We start from the raw sequence: 21,500 nt of genomic DNA on the forward strand, positions 1-21,500 counted from the left end.
GAGACGTAATCATAAGCCAGCTTAACATTAGTCGCCAGAAAAAAAAGATAAAACCATCCCACATGTATGGAGCAAATGTCACGCAAAAGATGGTGAAGCTGTATAAATTGGTTCTCGCGCCCTTTGGAAGTACTAGTGGTTACCAGCAATGTTCTTTACTATAGCGGTTCTTCTTCGTGTTCCATCACCAATGGCCTGGTCACACTGCCCCTTCGGGACCTCCACTGCAAGTTGCTTTCCTGGACCACGTCGTCAGTATTCACAGCCCGAGCCGTACAAACTCCTAGCCCACCTCCAACGCGGCGCCAGTGAAACCCAACGTGAGAAAAAGAAATGTGGGTCACTGGCTAGAGTGAACCGCGTGGAGAAGTCATTGTCTATTGGAATGCGATACAGGCACGGTAACGTTAATTTTATAATAATTGATAAATGTGATTAAAAAAGATATCTAGCACTCCAATACAGTTTGCCTTGCTGCCTGTTCTACTGCCGGATACCAGGAAACTCACTGCCGCTCGAGAATGGCCGTGAAAGTTGCCTTGAACAGCTCCGGTGTACAAGTGCCAAGCCATAAATAAGTGCGCACGATGTCTAAAGCTAACTCGTAGACTAACTGGGCAGAAGAAAAAGACGTCGGCAGGCTGTTTAATTAAACTTTTATCGCAGGAAAGCCACTAATATATCTCGTGACATCTCGTGAAGGGCACTATAAACGCGACTGACGCTGATTGCGGTCCTGTCGGCGTAGCCGGGGTGCATTCTTTTTTCGAGAAGAGAAAGGAAGGATTTCTTGCCCTTTATATGGGACTTCAAGAATGTCGAACGCGAGTACGTACCTTCGACGAAGCTTGTGATTATCAGACGCCCAACACGACGGCTGCCGAACGCAAAGTACCAAACGCCAAGCTGTGCGTCAGAACATATAGAGACGGGAGTGTAGGGGGGAACAAACAGAAAAAAAAGAAAACTCTACATGGGGTCGGTGGTGGTGCTTGCGTTGGTTGTGCTGCAATGGTGTTTCTTTCTTTTTTTTCCCAATACCTCGCGTGGCCGTCAGCCGTTTCGATCCACTAAGTGCCAGAACTATAGCCAGAGCTGTCCTCGCCGGATCACAATGGAAGGTAACACTATAGCCACCGCGGAAATGTCATGCATTACGGTGAGATCGAAGCGCACGAACTTTTGTTCGCATTGGGGTTTGCGCACGCGGTATATTTTTGTCCCTCCGTAAGTACCTTCAACGCCTTATGACGCGTAGCAGGCATTGATGGATTCACGTGCCTCCGTCGAAGCGCACAAATGAGCACGATGTGTTGGTTTCGTTTAGGTGGAACTGAATCTCGCTGGTTTCTTTTCGTTTAATCTATTGTTATAACTCTCGGGGCAGTATTACTGTACTTTCGCATTTCTATAACGTTATTACGCGACGTGAAACTGCACGGTCAGGAGGAAAGTGGCGCCCACCAGTGAACGAACAACTGAACACGACCTCGACGTTTTCTTTTGATCGACACACATTTAAAAGCGTCAAACACGGGCGGCAGGTAATAAATTTTCCGCCAGAAGCTGTCGGGAACTTCTAGCATTACAAAATTTCGACACTCTCCTGCGGTCACCACACAGGGTCCCAAATCTCCCCCAGTCACTCACACTTCTTTCGCTTATTAATTTCCGGCTCATTTCCGACGTGGCTTCAGAAATACCCGGTAATAAAAATGCGACGTTTTCTTTCTTCATTTATCTTTTTCTTAAGACTCTGACTGGCGGTGGTTTGGTCGCCTTTCAAAAACTGAAAAGGCTTTCATTTCACCGTACCCGAGGCTTTTTCAAAGTTCCTCAGTTTTTCACCACCAGGCCAAACACACACACACACACACACACACACACACACACACACACACACACACACACACACACACACACACACACACACACACACACACACACACACACACACACACACACACACACACACACACACACACACACACACACACACACACACACACACACACACACACACACACACACACACACACACACACACACACACACACACACACACACACACACACACACACACACACACACACACACACACACACACACACACACACACACACACACACACACACACACACACACACACACACACACACACACACACACACACACACACACACACACACACACACACACACACACACACACACACACACACACACACACACACACACACACACACACACACACACACACACACACACACACACACACACACACACACACACACACACACACACACACACACACACACACACACACACACACACACACACACACACACACACACACACACACACACACACACACACACACACACACACACACACACACACACACACACACACACACACACACACACACACACACACACACACACACACACACACACACACACACACACACACACACACACACACACACACACACACACACACACACACACACACACACACACACACACACACACACACACACACACACACACACACACACACACACACACACACACACACACACACACACACACACACACACACACACACACACACACACACACACACACACACACACACACACACACACACACACACACACACACACACACACACACACACACACACACACACACACACACACACACACACACACACACACACACACACACACACACACACACACACACACACACACACACACACACACACACACACACACACACACACACACACACACACACACACACACACACACACACACACACACACACACACACACACACACACACACACACACACACACACACACACACACACACACACACACACACACACACACACACACACACACACACACACACACACACACACACACACACACACACACACACACACACACACACACACACACACACACACACACACACACACACACACACACACACACACACACACACACACACACACACACACACACACACACACACACACACACACACACACACACACACACACACACACACACACACACACACACACACACACACACACACACACACACACACACACACACACACACACACACACACACACACACACACACACACACACACACACACACACACACACACACACACACACACACACACACACACACACACACACACACACACACACACACACACACACACACACACACACACACACACACACACACACACACACACACACACACACACACACACACACACACACACACACACACACACACACACACACACACACACACACACACACACACACACACACACACACACACACACACACACACACACACACACACACACACACACAGAGAGAGAGAGAGAAAAAACGAAGTCAGATGACACTGCGAAGCAAAGTATAGCACGCTGATTCGCGAGGGCCCACACAGCGGCGCTGATTACCCGCGGGACATCCCAGCCCTGTAAACGTGAGCTGTATAGGTGCCTCCGTCGTTCCCCACCGAGATGCCATTGGCCGAGCACCAGCGTAGAGCGTGTTAGGCACCGTGAAACTGATCCCAAAGTGGACGTGATAACGAGCAGGCGTATCTTGGCTCGCCCCCTCCCTTTCCCTCTCACCACCGCCGAACCCACCCCTCGCGGGTTTCTTGTACCGAATAAGCCTTGTGGAACATTTGACCTTCGCCTACGTGCAGTTTAGTTAAGCGCAGTGTTGGCCGACGTTGTAGCCGTCGGAAGAAGCGCGGAAGCCACACTTGTTACGGCAGGAGGAGCAGTGGCGATAGAAGCAATGGCATAGTTTCGAATGGAAACAATTTAAAACTTTCGTGTTACCGGACATCCGTTGAATCGGTTGGAGTGACTCACTGCGTAAGAAGTCTAGTGAAAAATAGTTCGCGTGGTTTTATCTACCTGGCATGTTGACCTGAGGAAATGGATATGTTAGAACTGCATTCGGGGATTTTACGCGCTAGTATCTCGAAATATTTATGAGCCACGTTGTAGCCGGGGACGCCAGAATTATTTTGACCACTTGAGGTTCTTTACCGTGCTCCAAATGCATGGTAGACAGGTGTATTTTTTCTTCTTTTCCTTTTTTTACCTTTTTTCTTTCTTTTTGCATTTCGATCCTACCGACATGCAGCCAGCGCTGCCGGTATTCGATCCCATGCTCTCGGACTTAACAGCGCAAAGCCCTAGTCATTATGCCACCACGGCGGGTCGGATTGAATATATAATAGGAGCTTAGGTGAATCTTACTTCGCAAGGCAGCATTGTCCCAGGAAAACCGTCCTTGCGCTTAACGCTGTTGGTGTATATGACGCCTCAGAGCGGACAGTTTAAATATATCTGTGGGCCAAGCTATAAGCTGATACGCAGGGTAATTACGGAATAGAGGGAGCCGGTAAGGTTGAGATGAGATACGCAATATTTGAAGCTCGTGTTGGGGTTGCAATGATCATAACTAGTTGATAAAAGGTTGAGAATGCCCGAGTAACATTAACCATCTTCAGTTATAGTAAAGACAAGCGGTAAGTTTCCCTCACGTGTGGGCCCTTTGTTGCTGTCTGGTCTTGAGCGCGTTGTCGGACGTTGAAGCCTTCACAAATTTAGTGTAAACGAGCAACGAGCCTATGCTTATCAGTATTTATTCGCGAGTAATTATCAGTAGATTTATCTTATTGCCCGTATCAATAATATTGTCTTTGTATTATCAATACTACTACAGGTATTATAACATCAGCATTATTATTATAAATAATTTAAAAAAGGTAAATAAAGAATGTAAGCTTAAGTGGTTTTTTGTTCTGCAAGATATTGTAAAAGAAGGATAGGCCATAGCAATTTCAGGTAAACTCTCACTAACTACATGTTTGGCAGATGCACTTCAGCTCCTACACTTTTGGACACTATTTCCACTTCCATGAGACACACTTTGATAAAATCGTGCTTCAAAGCTTACCAGTGCGCTTTGTGTCACCTTTTATTGCATGTTCAATCATAGTGCTCCAAAGTTAAAATGCGCGGAGCTTCGGAAAAAAAAAACATTGACACAGACTTCCAGCTCACTTATGAATGTCATGAAGAGTTATCAAATTCCCATGTGACAAGCAATTGTACAGACAGGTGCTGACAGAATACAATGAGCGTGGCATAATGACGGCCATGAGTTCAACACAGCTCACAGTTCAGCTGTCTTTGGCCATTTTTTATGTAACTTGGGGCATGAGGGTTGGCCCTCTGAGTCATCCCAAAATAAAGCTGCTTGCAGAAACGTTAGGGCAAGAATTTGGGCGTTTATGTACACTACAAATAAATGCGAAAGAATAAGTGCAATTTTCGGCGCGCTTGAGTTGAATACGCCTTAAACGGAAATGTAACCTCGGTTGTTCTTATCTAAATACAATGGAACGTAGAAATTATTTTCTTTCCTCAGCAACCACTGAACTGAATTGATGAAGTTTGTTGCACTGAAAAGAAGCAGTCAAACGCTAGTTATTCCGGAAATTGCGTTTTCAATTAATGCAAATAATGTTTTAGTACGTTTATTAAACTTGCAGCAGAATGATAGTTTATGATGCCTACGACAGCTTTGCGGAAGTGCGAAGCTGGTCTACTCGAAGAAGCACACATTACTTGCATAAAAAATTGATACGTGCAGTCGACTAATTGACAAACATTACCTAATCAACTTTTTAACTAATGACGTTTGGCACATATATCGATTACGAATTATAGCCGGGTAGATAGCTGGACGGATCCACTTGGAAAAAATTCTCAGGATGACGCCAGTTTCGATATATTAATTTCTGTAACTTACGGGAAAATGCATTGGTGTTCCAGTTATTTTAGTGCTTCAGTGCATAAAACGACAGTTTGTTAAGAAAACAAGCGAAACGCAAGTCAACCTTTACCGCAAGTTTGACGGCGCATATTTCCTAAATGGTGTCATACACAAAACTATTTTTAAGTGGATATGCCTTGCAGTCTCACTCTCTAGAATTGTTGCAATACGTGTCATAAAGAAATTAGTTTCAATAAGTGCATTCATGTTAGTCAATTATGCATTACATTTTTAGAGCGCAGCTCTTTGGCGTCCGTTCCTGGGTTTCGCGTCGTCGTCGTCGTCGGCCTCGTAACCAGCTCCGCCCCCCTTTCATCCCCCCAGCGCTAGCAGCGACCGACTGATACCGCTGGATGCCGCTGACGCTGCTAGAGATTCAAGATAACGTGACTGCATAGAACACCGTCGCCGCCATGCAGAAAGAGGAGGAAAGGGTCCCCCCCCCCCCCTGTTCTTGTGTGGCGGATAGGGGTTGACTCACTATCGGCGTCAGCGGCATCAGTCAGTCGCTGCTATCTCTTCCCTCCTCCCTTTATCGTGTTGTCCGCTTGCTGCGCGCGCTTCTGCCCCCATCGTTTGCCGCTGGGTGTACACGCCGCCCCCCTCCCCCCTCTTCCTGCGAGTCTCGGGTTGTGGGAGAATGCGGGAGAACATCCCGTTCCTCTCGCTCGTAACGCGTCCCACGGCTGTGACAACCTCGCGAGGCACTTGTATAGATCTCGTCTTTGAGAATCAAGCATTGGTGTACCAAGTCGAACATATATCAGCCTATTTCTCCGACCACAAAGCTTCCTTCATGACTGTCAAGAACTGTTAGTGGAGTCTTTGTTAAAGGAATACGTGTGAAAAATAAAAAAAAATTCTGTGATAGCGCATACATGTGTTGCTCGATTTCTTTGCCTCAATCTATCGAAAAGGTGAAACAGCTTATTTGCTGCGCTCAAATTTCGCATTAGGAAGTAACGTAATCGTCGGTAATTTTTTTTGCGAGTAATATTCACCTAGTTCGAGTAGATCATCTCATGGGCAAGAACTACGATCAGCCACAGACTATTTTTCCATATTTTCGATCGTGTTGGCTGAAACGCCCTGACTATATTTAATTTTGCCATATTGAACAATGTCCGTCAAAAATTTGAGGCCGCAAACAAAACAATCCGCTCTACACAGTCCGCATATTTTCGCGTTGCCTTTTAGGCGCAACAAGCGTGACCAAGTTAGGCCCCGGGACCGGGTTGGACGCCACGCAAAACGATTTCCCCGACGGCACATGGACATAAGACAAGGAAAGCTCTCCAGCCCATACACTGGCCTCGTCGTACAAGTAAGTGACGCCGCAGCCTTCGAACGGTTGCCTGTCGCGTCGAGGGACACGTACGGGCTTCGCAAAATTCCCAGTGACGCCCTGAGCGGTGTGCGTGTTGTTCTTTTTTTTAGCGTTTTTCTCTATGTCATCCGTCTAACTCCTATCTCCCGTCTCCAGTGCAGGGTAGCAAACCGGAGACTGATATCTGGTTAACCTCCCTGCCTTTCCTCTCTCTCTCTTTCTCTCTGAGCGCTGTGGCGTGGCTAACAGAATGCATATGTCGATCGAAGTGCCCGCTTCCAGACGGCAGCCAGCGAGTGGGCGCTCGTACCCAGAACCCCAAGCGGGGCATCGTTTTGTTTTTGGCCAATAATCTTATTTGCAGGGGGGGGGAGGGGGGAGGCATATCTTTCTTTGCATCCCCGATGACCTCGGCAAGGCGTTTCTGGACCCGCCGTGGGCATTGCGTCCCCAGCGACGACTTCATCGAAGTGCGTAGTCAGAGGGGATTCGTTGTTTATCTTTGTCGTTCTCCGTCATCATAATTTCCGTGTACGTTTTCCTTACTCTCCTTCGTTTCTCTCTTCAGGATGACCCGCTCTTCGGCCCCCTTATAACTTACGCATACGCCCCGGTTTTCTCAGCGTCACAGGTGGCTTTTGTATAATGAAAGGTCGCTGAAGCGAAAAAAATAATTATAATTTGAGCTGCAATGGGCAATAGCCCTGCATATCGCAAAGAAAGAAAAAAAGCTGCTCTTACGGGGAAAACGGAACAGACGGAACAAGTGAGAACAGACGAAAAAAAACGGCAGACTGGTGGCGATAGCACCGTGCAGTTCCCGCACTATCTCGATGTTACGTCATGAATTCTGAGAGCGTCTGCTCGAGCTTGATGATTTTTTATCGGTAACGATGGATTACATTGTATTCTAAGAGAGCGAAAGACTGGAATTCGCAAGATTTAGGAGTGTTTACGAAGCCACGACGTCCTAGATAGGGGAAAAATACTTGCCTAGCCTAACCAAATCTTTCATAACCTAGCCTAACATCTCTGATGTCACATTGACGTTCCAGCTCTGTAAACGTGGCGTGAAATCGGAGAAAGAAACTTAAATCTTTGACCCTTACTTCCTTCTCTAATATTCAATCTATTAGCTTGTAACATGGTGCACCAATGGGTTCAACAGTCAACTATAGTGTACAAAAAATCAACTTTTCATAGAACCCGTTCCTAATTTAGTGCCTGTATTTAGTAGACTTTTAAGGGATTAACAAAAATACCTGTGGGTTGATACCTTCAATTGAAATACCTTCAATTGAATTACCCCTAGATGCCGACGTAACTTGCCCAAGAAATTTGAACGTATCATTGATTAATTCAGCTTATTTTCAACTAATCAGTCTGTGGTACATCATGTCATTCAGGAATTCAAGCTCTTAAGTTCTCGAGGCACTTGAACTTGGAACAAATTACGAATTAAGTATCCGCTTTTAGGGTGAGCGCAATCACTGTGGTCCTATCTCCTCTTTTATAGAAGTTCATTCTCCAGCACTGCGAGAGGCAAATTAGCTGCAACGCTGATGAGTCTCGTCGCACATTTTGTAAGCTCCCAGCTCGAAACTGGTGCCAGTCTGATAATCTCATTTAACTGGATACGCCTTTCGAATGCACAGGCTCCAGTTTTTAAATTCTGACGTATGCCATGAAAGCCGTTACCTATCAATTTTACAAATAAAATATTGCTTTTCGCGGAATATTCAATTTATTTGTACCGCGACTAGTCCACCTCTTACATAAATTTAGCTGAGAAAATAGGGTCAAGCTATCGTACCCTGTCGACATCAGAAATATACATATATATATATATATATATATATATATATATATATATATATATATATATATATATATATATATATAAAGCGAAACGCCCTAATAAGGCGCGCGCAGCATCTGTTAACGCGAACAATTTGTTTTCTTTAAGCACCTTGCATGCAACAAACATGCATCGCACACACTGCCACTACGTGTCAGCAGGTCTTTCAAAGTATTGTGTATAGATTCGATCCCTCTTGAATTATGCTGACGCACACGCGCACGCACGGAAACATGCATTTGCATACAGAACGAGAGAGCTGGACACGTGCTTTCAGATTTATGCGCAAACATGTAATGCGCGCGGGCGCACAAGTGAGAACGCATTCAGGCATGCATGTTCCTACATTGTTCCCTGTACATTTCTTGTAACAATGTTATACTTTCCACCATCCACAAACTCCTTATGTGAGCTTGAGATTGGCTGGTTCCTTCGTCTAATATATTTATCGTTCTCGACACTCAAGAAAAACGCCCTGTGCGTCTCTCGTCGCGACAGCACCCGTGAAGCGGCAAGCAGCCAGGGGCACCGCGAACGTCTCAATGGCAGCAGAAAGCCCATTAGCCTCAAGCACAAGATCATCAAGTCGTCGCGAATGCCTCAGCTCCCGAAGGAACACTGGAAGATTATCGCCCGCCCCAGGGGTGGTCTGGATGTTCAGAAAACGGGCTCCGCTCGGCTTGGTCGGGCCGTCGCCGCCGCGGCAGGACTCACGTCCGAGCAAGCTAGCCATGACATCGTCTGCCCCAACGCAACACAAAATATTATCGTCCTCAGCACCGCGTCTCGCGATAACGCAGATGCTTATCTAAAAATGAATTGCATCAACCTGGGCATCAAGCAGTAAGAACTCAGCACTTACGAAGCCGCACCGCACGCCACGTGTAAGGGTGTCATACGTCAAATTGATGTGTCGGAGAGCCAGGCCGACCTGGACAGAAGCATTCTCAACGAGAGAAACCCGTTAGCCCTGGGAGCCAAGCGAATCAAGAATAGCGAAACGGTAGTCATCGTTTTCGACGGCTACAAAGTCCCCAACTTCGTATTCTACGGCTCGGCGCTAGTCAAGTGTTCCTTGTACCTCAGGCAGCACGACTGCTGCTATGCCTGTGGTAGACTAGGCCACAGAGCCGACGTCTGCCCAGCGCCGGAGGACAAGCTATGCAGGAAATGTGGGGCCAACAACCCCGACGACAACCACACCTGCTCGCCTACTTGCAGCCTCTGCGGGGGCCCGCACGCCACAGCGGACAAGATTTGCAAGCAAAGGTTCCAACTCCCGTACATCGTTCGGCGGAGGAGAAGGGAAAGAAATGCGGAATCCAGGAAGCGAGACCCGTCACCAGCGCAGACAAGCGCCGACAGCGAACCAGCTAGAACATCGAGCAGGCGCTCCCGCTCGAGAAGCCGCTCGAGGTCCAGCTGTTCCCGGTCCAGGTCCAGGAGCCGTTCCAGGTCCAGGTCCCGCGGCCGCTCCAGATCGGGAAGCAACTCCCGGGGCCCACAGAACAGGGTCCGGTTCGAGGAGCCAGCCGGTGCTGGGAAACAAGGCGCCACTTGGGCAGACAGGGTGCGGAGTGGAGGAAGAACTGCCGTAAAGGTAACTGGGGGTGCGACGCCAGAGCATGGTTCGTCGGAAATAGCTCAGCTTAGAAAAGAAAATGCCGAGATGCGCAGCATAATCGAGTCAATGCGAGCTGAAATAGCAGAGCTAAGAAAGGCTAATCAACCTCACCACGTCCCAGTCCCTAGTTCAACCCCTTCAGGAATCCCTTCGGCGACCCCCTCTCCCCAAACCCCTCGGGGACCTCACGCCGTTCCAGTCCCTAGTTCATCCCCTTCGGGGAGCCCCTCTCCCCAAACCGCAGACGTTCCCATGGTTGTGGATGCGAGCCACTCGGGCAACCCAGCCAAAAGAAAGGCCGTTCCCAGCATGCCCGAAAATGTACCGGCTAAAGCCAAGTCCGAAGTCAGAGAAATGTTGAATTCAATCTGCTACGAGATCAAGAAGATTACCGAACGACTATCTGCAGTGGATCAGCGACTCTTGGTCGTGGATCAGAAGTTAGACGCACAAAATCTCAAAATTCAATGCTTAGAAAACAGAATGCCAGAGATAGAGTCCAAGGTGCAGCAAATGGACATCATGACGTCATCCCACGTACGTCCAGTTTACTTCACGGATGGCGCGTTGGTACCTACGCCGCCACCACTGCACATTCCCGGACCGATTAATAGAACCACCTTCCTCGAGACCCTAGTAGCAACGCCGGAAGGCGCTCTATACAGCAAGGATGGCGCCACACACCCAATTTAGGATTTGGCAGTGGAACTGCAGGGGATTCCGCCATAAAAGATGCACCCTGCAGCAGTTTGTTCGCACTCACAAAGAAAAGCCACATGTTATATTATTGCAAGAAACGATGACTGATCAGGTTTCACTCCAGGGATACAAAGTTCTTACTCTCCGTGGGGATGGCAGAGGAATCTGCACATTAGTCAGCAACAAGTTCACTTTCGTCGCACACGATCTAGGGGTCCGACCTAGCAAGACGGAGACCTCCCTAGTAGAAGTCATCCCAAGCCAATCCAATACCTCTAGCATTTTTATACTTAACGTATATAGCAGCCCGAGCGATCACAGACAACGTTTCAAAACCATCATCACTAGGGCAACGAAACTCGCCGGAAACTCTCCCCTGGTTGTGGCCGGCGATTTCAACGCCCCCTTTCACGCGTGGAACTACACGCACGACACGGTCAAGGGCAGAAGCCTGTGGCAGGAGGCGGGAGATGCGGGACTCTCTCTATTGACGGACCCAGCCTTTCCCACCAGACGGGGCACCTCCTCGACCAGGGACTCTGTCCCGGATCTCGCCTTTGTTAAAAACGCTGGCTCAGCCATGTGGTCGAATCTGCTCATAGACCTCGGTAGTGATCACTACATCACGGTCACCAGCTTACAAGTGGAGCAGAAAAGAAAGAAGGCGTTCTCGGTGCCTGACTGGGACAAATTCCGAGAGGTTCGCAAGGCCCGCGCCGCCCGTGGAGAAAAGCCAGAGAGTCTCGTCCAGTGGTGCGCACTAATTCTGCAAGATGTCTGCTCCACCACCAAAACCATAGAGACGGATCTACAGACAGACAAAATGGATAGCAGGCTAGCACACCTTCTCGAGGCTAAGCAATCACTTCTCGAGAGGTGGAAAAGCCAACGCTTGAATCGCAAGCTCAGAAAAAAGATAGCCCAGATCAACAAGCAGATCAACGAGCACTGCCAAGCCCTGTCTAGGCAACAATGGGACGAAATTTGCAATTCAATCGACGGGCAGATGCGCACGGGAGGGAAGTGGAATCTTCTCAAACACTTGCTCGACGACTCCGGCACCAAGTCAAACCAGAGAAGTGTCCTCGCTAAAGCGCTCCACGAAGCCAAGAAGTCGTCTTCGGAAAAGGACATGCTGGAATTGTTGGCTAAGAAGTACCTGCCGCTCAAAACTGTGGCCGATGAGGCGGCATACCCGGTATACAAAGGGAAGCCGAACTCCGCGCTGGACGAGCCTTTCAAAATCAGTGAAATCCGCCGCGCCCTACACGACCTCAATGGTAGGTCAGCACCCGGCCCGGATCACATTAACAACAAGGCTCTCAGAAACCTAGAGGACGCATCGATCGAGTTTCTTACAGATGAGATAAATCGGATTTGGGAGCAGGGAATTGTACCTGAAGAATGGAAGTTGGCGAAGGTCATACTAATCCCAAAGCCCGGTAAACCGCCGAGCCTGGACAACCTCCGCCCAATCTCACTGACGTCATGTGTAGGGAAGGTGGCCGAGCACGCCATCCATAACAGAATTGCCGAGTATATCGAGACCAACGACCTTTTCCCTCACAACATGATAGGATTCAGGCCAGGCCTCTCCACTCAGGACGCCATGAAGCTTATCAAGATCCAAATCCTGGAACGCTGCACTCGGGACACGAGAGCCATCCTTGGTTTGGACCTGGAGAAGGCCTTTGATAACATCCGTCACGAGTTCGTCCTCGACGCCATCTCCAAGCTCGACCTGGGCTCGTCCTTCCATGCCTTCGTCAGGTCTTTCTTGAGCAAACGATGCGCCATCCTCAAGGCTGGAGATTTGGAATCGGAGACAATGGAGCTGAGCAGAAGAGGCACCCCCCAGGGATCAGTCATCTCACCACTCCTCTTCAACATCGCAATGGTTGACCTCTCAAGGTGTCTAGGCAAGGTCCAGGGTATCGGTCACACGATCTACGCGGATGACATCACTGTCTGGTGCGCGGGTGGCAGTGACGGACAAGTCGAAGCCGCTCTCCAGGAAGCTGTCGACACTACAGAGCGCTTTTTAACCAACACGGGACTCCGGTGCTCCCCAAATAAATCGGAGCTCCTTCTCTACAGCCCAAGTAGAAAGGGCCGCAAGCCAGAGAACTGGAAACCCCCCAATGAAATTGACATTAATCTCTACACGAGTTGCGGAGATCCCATTCCCAAAGTCGCGTCCATTCGAATCTTGGGAATGACACTCGAAGGGACAGGCACAAATAGCATCACCATTCACAAATTAGCAAAGAAGACGGATAGCGTCATCGGTCTCATCAGGCGGGTAGCTAATAGAAGGAGAGGCCTGAGCGAAGAGAATCTGTTAAGGCTAGTCCACGCTTTCTTGTTGTGCCATTTTACGTACGTAGCGGCCATGCACGTCTGGAAGAGGGCCGAGCGAGACAAACTAAATGCCATGATAAGGAGGGGGATCAAAAGCGCGCTCGGACTACCAAACTACACACGCACCGACCGACTCCTGCAGTTGGGTATTCATAATACCCTGGAAGAGATTGCAGAAGCACAAGAAAGGGCACAGATTCTCAGGCTCTCCGGCACCAGGGCGGGCAGACGACTCCAGGACACCAGGGCGTCCCTCCTGCCACTGTCGAAGACGCCTACCAAGGCCTACCGAAAGAGCAGAAAGATAACATCATCATATCGCCCGCCCCGCGCAATATGAATCCCCAGCGCAACGTAGAAAGAAGGAAGGCCAGAGCGGTGGCGCTCCTACGCCGCGCAACAGAACTCCCTGGAGGCAGCTGCTTCGTTGACGCGGCCCAGTATGGCAACAGCGACAATTTCACGGTGGTGTCAATCAACCACAGGGGCTTGACCGTTAACGCGGCTTCGGTACGAAGCACGTCGTCGCGTGCGGCGGAGCAAGTGGCCATTGCCTTGGCCCTCCTGGATGACGGACATGCCAATATCTTCAGCGACTCCAGGGCAGCCATCCGCGCCTTCAGCGTCGGCGCCGTGTGTAAGGAAGCCTGTCGCATCCTCGACGGCAAAAGTATAACCACCCACACTCTCACGTGGTTCCCCGCTCACATGGGATCCATCACGGGAGGCCCCACAAACCTCAACGAGCTGGCCCACTCCAAGGCGCGAGGTCTCACTTTCCGCGACCATGGAGAACTCCAACGCCGGCCCGCAGCGGTGGAGAATAGAGATCAACCGACCACATATAACGAAATTGCGCAGCACTTTTATCTCGGCAGGAGAGAGTTCCCCCTTCCACACAAGAAGTTAAATAGAGCGCAGGCATTGACCTTCAGATTACTGCAAACAGGCTCAGCCCGGCTTTATTCCACAAAATTTATCCCGACACCTATGCCACTAGTTCTTGCAGGCATTGCAATGACATCGCTAGCCTAGATCATATGCTCTGGCGTTGCCCCTCGTTACGAGGCACAGAAGAAATCAATGAAGACAAGTGGCTCTCCGCTATCAAGAGCCCTGATGCCGGGGTGCAACTATGGGCTGTCCAGAGGGCCCACGATGCGGCGGTCGGGCAAGGCCTGACTGTCCCAACGTGGGAGCGGCCCGCAGCGCGCTGAGTCGCGTGCCTCAGGACCTTATTAAAGTTTCGCATCCATCCATCCATCCATCTCGACACTTCTCAGACGGTCAAGACCTATAGGCACATTTTTCACTGAGAGCAGCTAATAGCAATTGCTCCCTTAAGAGAGAGCCTGTCGTAGGTGATGACAGCAGTCATTTTACGAAGTCAACTTTGTGGTATATACTTGCGAGACCATAGTGCGCTTTTAACATCGCGAACAGCAGTTTGTTGTCGTTCATGAATGTAACATAGGAAACACGGGCCCCGGTTACGGAACGCTCGTTAAATGGACGGTAAGAAGAGACATCGAAGCCTCTCGTATTCACCCTTTCGTGTTTCGAGCTTGGTTGCGTTCTGCAAAGCGTATCGTCCTCCATGTCGTGAAAACATAAGCCATGCTTGCGGAAACACCCGATGGACGTGTCCTTGCACTACGCAACGCGGTACCTATAGTGCACAAACAGATCCATATTTTCTTACTACGTCCGGTTACGGCGCGTTATCCGCAACCTGAAAGGAACATTTTGGCAGAAAGCGAGAGAAAGCGAAACGAGATGAGAAAGGCGGCGAGGTTAGCCGGAAGACAAACATATGACTTGCTACCCGACACTGGAGGGAGAGCTAAGGGGTAGACAGAAAGATGCGGAAAGAGAGAACGCGGAGAAACATGGAATTGATGACAGTGTTGCTTGTGTCGACTGCGGCAGCGCGGCAACCGTCAAGCCAGGTTTTTTGTCACTGTCCTCCGTAAAGCACAGAGACGTTCATTCCCGAAAGCGATACCGGGCCTCGATAACACCTTGCTTTCTTGGAATGCTGCATAATGGGATCGACACACCACAAGGCGACGAAGGCGCCACTGAAATTCCTAGGTTCAAATGACCTAGCTTAATGACTGCAAGGCTCCCGCGGTGTCTGTCTGCGTGCGTTTCTGTACTTTCTTTTTCTTTTCTATCTCTCTGTTGCGTGCGTGTGTGTTCTTTCATTTTCTTTTCTATCTCTCTGTGAGTAGACGATGTATCAATGTAGAATTGTCTCCGTACACGCAAGTTCCTCGTTATGTTCTGGAGGGTCGATAATGAAATCTGCCTTGAATATAGACTACGTGTCGTAGTGCTGAGCTCGATTTGAATGAGAGAAACTATATTCTCCACAGTAGAAATGGAGCGCTCGAATGCTGAGGCTCAGTGACGTCAAAAGTAAGAGGACCGACAGTACTTTAGCTCAGCTTACACTTGATACGGATGTTTTCTGACGGCTAATTTCGACTTGAAAAAGATGGCTACCGAAGATTGTAATTACCGGTGCAGCATGTTTCGAGAAAACGACTATTGATGCATAAGCAGTCTCGGGCTACGGGTATACCTTTAAGTGCAAAAGTTTTTGATCCATTCGCCACCCTTCTGCGTTGCCTACTACATCCTGGAGTCCCACGGCATAAAATACATATCCAAATAGAAGGAGACAAACCCGCTGTGCCGTACAATCCCTTCCAGAACCATGAAGGTAAGTTATTTCGCCAATCTTAGCGTTTCCGTATTTTGGAGCGTTCCTTTCGGAAACGTTATTCCGTGTGCAGGTAAGGGAAAGAAAGGATCAAAACAGGAGTGCCTAATTTAGTCAGTACGTAAAAGTTTTCGTTGGAATCGTTTAAGAGTGCTTGCATGGCCTCCTCAAGGAGCCTGTCCATTCGTAAGAATAGAAAATGCACACTTTTCTTTTCAAAGGACTTCAACATCACTTGCTGAGTAAGCTAATATAGAAGGACGGAATTCGGCAGGTTACCGGAAGTTGTGCTGACATTGAAGTTTCTCTATGCGCACCGTTAAGTTCAGAGTTTTGAATTCCTGCTAAACACGTAAACCGCTGTAAAGCCACCAAAGAGAACTGCAGTCCAGTTCGGTATATAAAATTTCATAAATTATTTATCAGAAAATTCTACGCAAGGGATGGGTAGTAGGAAACGTACGCAGTTACAATAAACTGCGCGAAACGAAACGTGGGCATAATCGCTTACTTCGCCTCTCAAATGTTCCTTATATTACTTATCCGCGTCTTATCATGCTAACTTACGTGGAATTCAACTAGTATTATACAGCGAGGAACTACAGAGAGAAAGAAAAGGGAGAAGTTACTCTTGATTTGTTACCCTATACTGCGGGAGGCAAGAAGCAAAATGTGTTTTGTTACCATAGTTTTCTCTGTGAAAATTTTCGATGAATGATGTCTTACAGCAAACTAGAAAACTTCCTAAATGATCATTGTATCACCGTGAAGTTTAGCGATACTATTTCACTATTGTTAGACGCTGCTTTGAGTGGCCATGCTCATGAGGGATTAAACGACTTTACTTTCTGTTGGTTATTTCTATTATTATTATTATTATTTTCATTCTTTAAGTACGTCCGCTTTAGTTACCTCATGGCAGAGCTTCCAATAACGAGTTCATTTCCAGCCGTTATCTAATTTGCTGAGACTGATGATTCCTTCAGTCCAACTGTACGTCTATGTCATGGCTGTTTCGTTTCATAAATACCGCTAACTGTGGACCAAATATTCTGCTGCGAATGATACGGATTGTTTTGCACTGACGTTCTTCAAGTGGGACAGAGGGGTCGCAGAGAGAAAGAAACATGACTTGATAACAACAGTGGATACACAAAGAAAACCTCCGTCTGATGCCAACATTGAGACAAGAAGGCAAGTGCGTTTTTATTGTTGCTTGTCATGGAATCCCTGACAACGTTAAACATTTTTTTTTGCGCTATGTATAAGGCCACTTCCGAGACTGGACTGCAGATAAATGTGAAAGCTCCCAGTACTTATTCATCAATGCCATCCTTGTAAATATTCAAAGAGAATCGAATAGTCGTGTCCACCTCCTCCATTGTCGCGCCTTCACCTAAGTTACGATTACAGAACTAGTACCAAAACTAGTATGGTTATTTCGCGCGTTTAGCGTATTCACTGCACATTCGCACGCATGGTGGCACTGAAAAGAATCGGCCAACCCTGAATATTTGCCGACATCAGTGTTCCCGCTTGCAAAGGCATTGTTCAAGAGTCGATATTGTCCCTTTGGGCGACTTGCTCTTTCCAGCAGCTACGGTACGCGGAAGAATTGGCGCGTCGCATGTCTCGTCTATTTCCGGTTTTCAATGATCCCTAGTCGGGTATCGACAGCACGTTAGTTTCATTCTCCGAGGCTCTCTCTAGCAAGCAAGACACAAACACGAAGCTGTTTCCATAAAGGACTCACTGGTCGCTATACAATGGCACATGTTCACAAACGCTATCGCAAAAGTTCTCCCTTCGATCGTTAAAGAAACTGGGAAAAGAGGCGGTACTATGCACAACGAAACTTCATGCGGACGCGTGTGCTAAAGTTTTGTTTCGATTAACGGTTCTCTTTCGTCAACACAGCCGCCTTACAGCTTCCGTACAACTACGTTCCCGCAACTTTCACGAAACATCCACAAGCCACAAAACGATAGTGATCAGCCGGACTAACTTTGGCTCTAATCTAGCTAAAACATTCAGTTGAAGGCTCGCAAAGTGTAACTTGGGGAACAGTTCGGCCGAAGCACACCGTCTCTCCAGAGTTCGAGCTCGCGGGGTACATCGTAGCGAGTGGCTGAGTGCTTTGCCTACATCGCTCGGGCTTTGTGTCGCACTTCGGAGGCGACTCTATCGTTTGCTCGGTGAATCGCCTGACCCGGCTGTCTCGGACAAAATACCACGCCTGAAGAACCGCCGCTGAGATAGGTTGGAGGAGACACGCAGCCAACTTGAGTCTAACGGATTTCTAAATATGGGATCCCGCGTTGCTTTGATTTTGTTATCTTCCAGTGAATCTTGATTGTGATTTTGAGTTTTGCTTTGAAGACACATTTCCTTGAATCTGCATCACAAGCAAGAGCGTCAAGCGGTTCGTACGCTAAATGCTAAGGCTCAGAATTTTCGTTAGGTTAATTTCTCACTCGTAGTCTACGATATAACTTCGAGCTTTTGAGCAGCGCTGTGTAGAGAAAAGGGTATATTTTTGTTATAAGCATTTTGGCGAATGCGTTGTGTAGTTGATACAATTTTCGACCTACAGGAAATAAATGCCAGTGTCGCCGGATATCGGGCCTTGAGGCTATAGCGACAAAGAATGCCACACTACAGCGGCTCAACTGTCAGGCAGCTGCAAATATTGCAAAGATCAATAATGTGCAGAATTGAGCCTTTTGGTGTAGAATGCTTCAGGCATTGCAGGGGGCTATGAGCCCAGACGAAGCACGAGGTAAAGATAAAACACACTGCGCTGACTAGCGACTGTACGAGTACGGCGGCGTAGCCAGGACTTGAGTTGGTTCTCCGCGAATTTTCGTTTTGGCTGTAAATTTCCAGGCAAAGCCCAATAAACGCGCACGACTGCTAGCCAGCGCAATGGGTGCGTCGTTCTTCTATAGCATTTCGTGTATGCGCTGGTCCTGCAAAATCTTAACTGAGGAAAGTTTCATTGCAAAGGATCGAATGAACAACGGTAAATCGCTAAGCCGTCTTTAATTTACCCCTCCTATTCCACTTATCTGTCCTGATACTGACGTTTATTCAGGCTGACTGGATTTGATAACACAGTGGTGTGTCTTCGATAGGATTACTCCAATAGGCGCACAGAATGGACAGCCCCAACTGTTCACTCCGAAGTTGGCTAAATACGATATCGCTCTCAGCATTCTATGATGTGTTTTGTGAAGGCTCTCTCCGATTGATAAAATATAGGGCGGGACTTGACATAAAAGAACTTATGATGATAAAACTTCGTAGATGTGGTCAGCATCAAAATGTGCAAGATAGCTCGCCAGTACGATTAGAAATCACACTTTACTCGTTAGCTGAGCTTCCGTAATGGAGGCCCACAATGACTTTATCGCCAGATTTCCGCAGAGTATTCTAAGTGTTTAAAACCCTGTGCTAAAGTTGTTTTTTCTGGCGTTCGTATTCGAAGCAAAATGAAAAAAAAAGAACGTTCAACTACGCTGCCTGAACTTAATATCATCTTGTACAAAACTATCCCTTAGTTTCTCTGAACAAAAAAGTTTTTCGTGAAGGGTCGCATCTTTTAGTGGCCGTCTATGTGGCGTACGGGCATGGAAAACCTAAAATTAAGCGCAATACTAGAAAATCACCAATTTTGTGAGACATGGATATTAGTAGAATGTCTCGGACATATATCATTTTCACTTACGCACGCCTTAGGTTTCTACAAACAAAGCGGCGTTTGTTAATTCGGTTCGAAGTTTGGTTTAGTTTTCATAGTAATCGGTGAACACATGCAAAATGTACGGCGACAATTGCACGAAATCCTGAGATCCATCAAATGGATGCAGTAATTACTACAGGTACACGTTCGTGCGGCAATTTAGACCCGCACCTTTCTCTTTCGTTATTGTTAGCACTTCTCTTTCACTGCACACACTTCCGTTCGCTTCAACAAAAACAGGTTGATTACCAACGCAGAGCATTGCTTTAAACACGACACCTTTCAAACCAACTTCAAACTAAACTACGCGTGAGCCTCTCTAGAGACACTGACTTATCCACACGACGGTGTCATTTCAATGCGATGGCCTTATATGCGGAACTCCCACGCTTTGTATAGGTGTCCGGCAGACGAAAGATGATTGTCAATCTCGAAGGCAGGGCATACATACATAAATGCACGCATTTATGTGTGTGTGTGTGTGTGTGTGTGCGTGTGTGTGCATGCATGAATTAATTCATAAATAAATAATTAATTGTCTACCTATTTTTTTCATTTCTTTGCTTCATTGTCACAGCTTACTTTCTAAAATTATTTCGTATGTACCTCTCTTTTCTTCGTTTTTTTGTTATGCACAAAAAAAATTTACTGCCTGTACGGCCATGTAATCACTTTTTTTATTCACATTTCCTCTAAAGTGCCTTGACTTACGTTGTTGTGTACCAATGCTACTGCTGCACACTGTCGAATTGTACCATAGGAGGCCGGGCTTAGTCAAGCTGCAGTAATGCAGATTTTTACCGCCACCCCCTTTGTCTCTTTGTTGAGAGATGAAATATAACTTTGATTGATTGATTGATTGATTGATTGATTGATTGATTGATTGATTGATTGATTGATTGATTGATTGATTGATTGATTGATTGATTGATTGATTGATTGATTGATTGATTGATTGATTGATTGATTGATTGCAATGACTTGTGTTACGGACTTGCGCGGCACTGCCTTCGGGGTGACCGCGACCTCGTGCAAAGCACGGGGACGTGGGATCAAATCCCAGCCACGGCAGCCGCATTACGATGGGGGCGAAATGCACCCGCGTAATGTTGATCTGGTGCATGTTAAACAATCCCACAAGGTCAAAAATATTCCGGAGTCTCTCACTACGGTGTGTCTCGTATGTGATCGTGGTTTTCAGCATGTGAAACACCATAATTTATTATTTATTACATACAGACCAAAACAT

General features: G+C 47.6%; 1 protein-coding gene and 1 long non-coding RNA gene across 2 annotated transcripts in view; one reads left to right on the top strand and one right to left on the bottom strand.

Moving 5' to 3' along the window:
* The window catches only part of LOC135911388 (uncharacterized), a 97,421-nt gene that overhangs the window by 58,938 nt on the left and 16,983 nt on the right, over nucleotides 1-21,500 (top strand). The window contains exon 2 of the long non-coding RNA XR_010567301.1: nucleotides 7,110-7,236. This is a non-coding gene — a long non-coding RNA (uncharacterized lncRNA). The remainder of the gene's footprint in view (nucleotides 1-7,109; nucleotides 7,237-21,500) is intronic.
* Nucleotides 1-21,500, bottom strand: part of LOC135911387 (orexin receptor type 2-like) — a 144,659-nt gene that overhangs the window by 33,981 nt on the left and 89,178 nt on the right. The gene's annotated exons all lie outside the window — the stretch shown is intronic.

This window comes from Dermacentor albipictus, chromosome 6 (genome assembly GCF_038994185.2).
Source record: "Dermacentor albipictus isolate Rhodes 1998 colony chromosome 6, USDA_Dalb.pri_finalv2, whole genome shotgun sequence".
In the NCBI taxonomy this organism is placed as follows: domain Eukaryota; kingdom Metazoa; phylum Arthropoda; class Arachnida; order Ixodida; family Ixodidae; genus Dermacentor; species Dermacentor albipictus.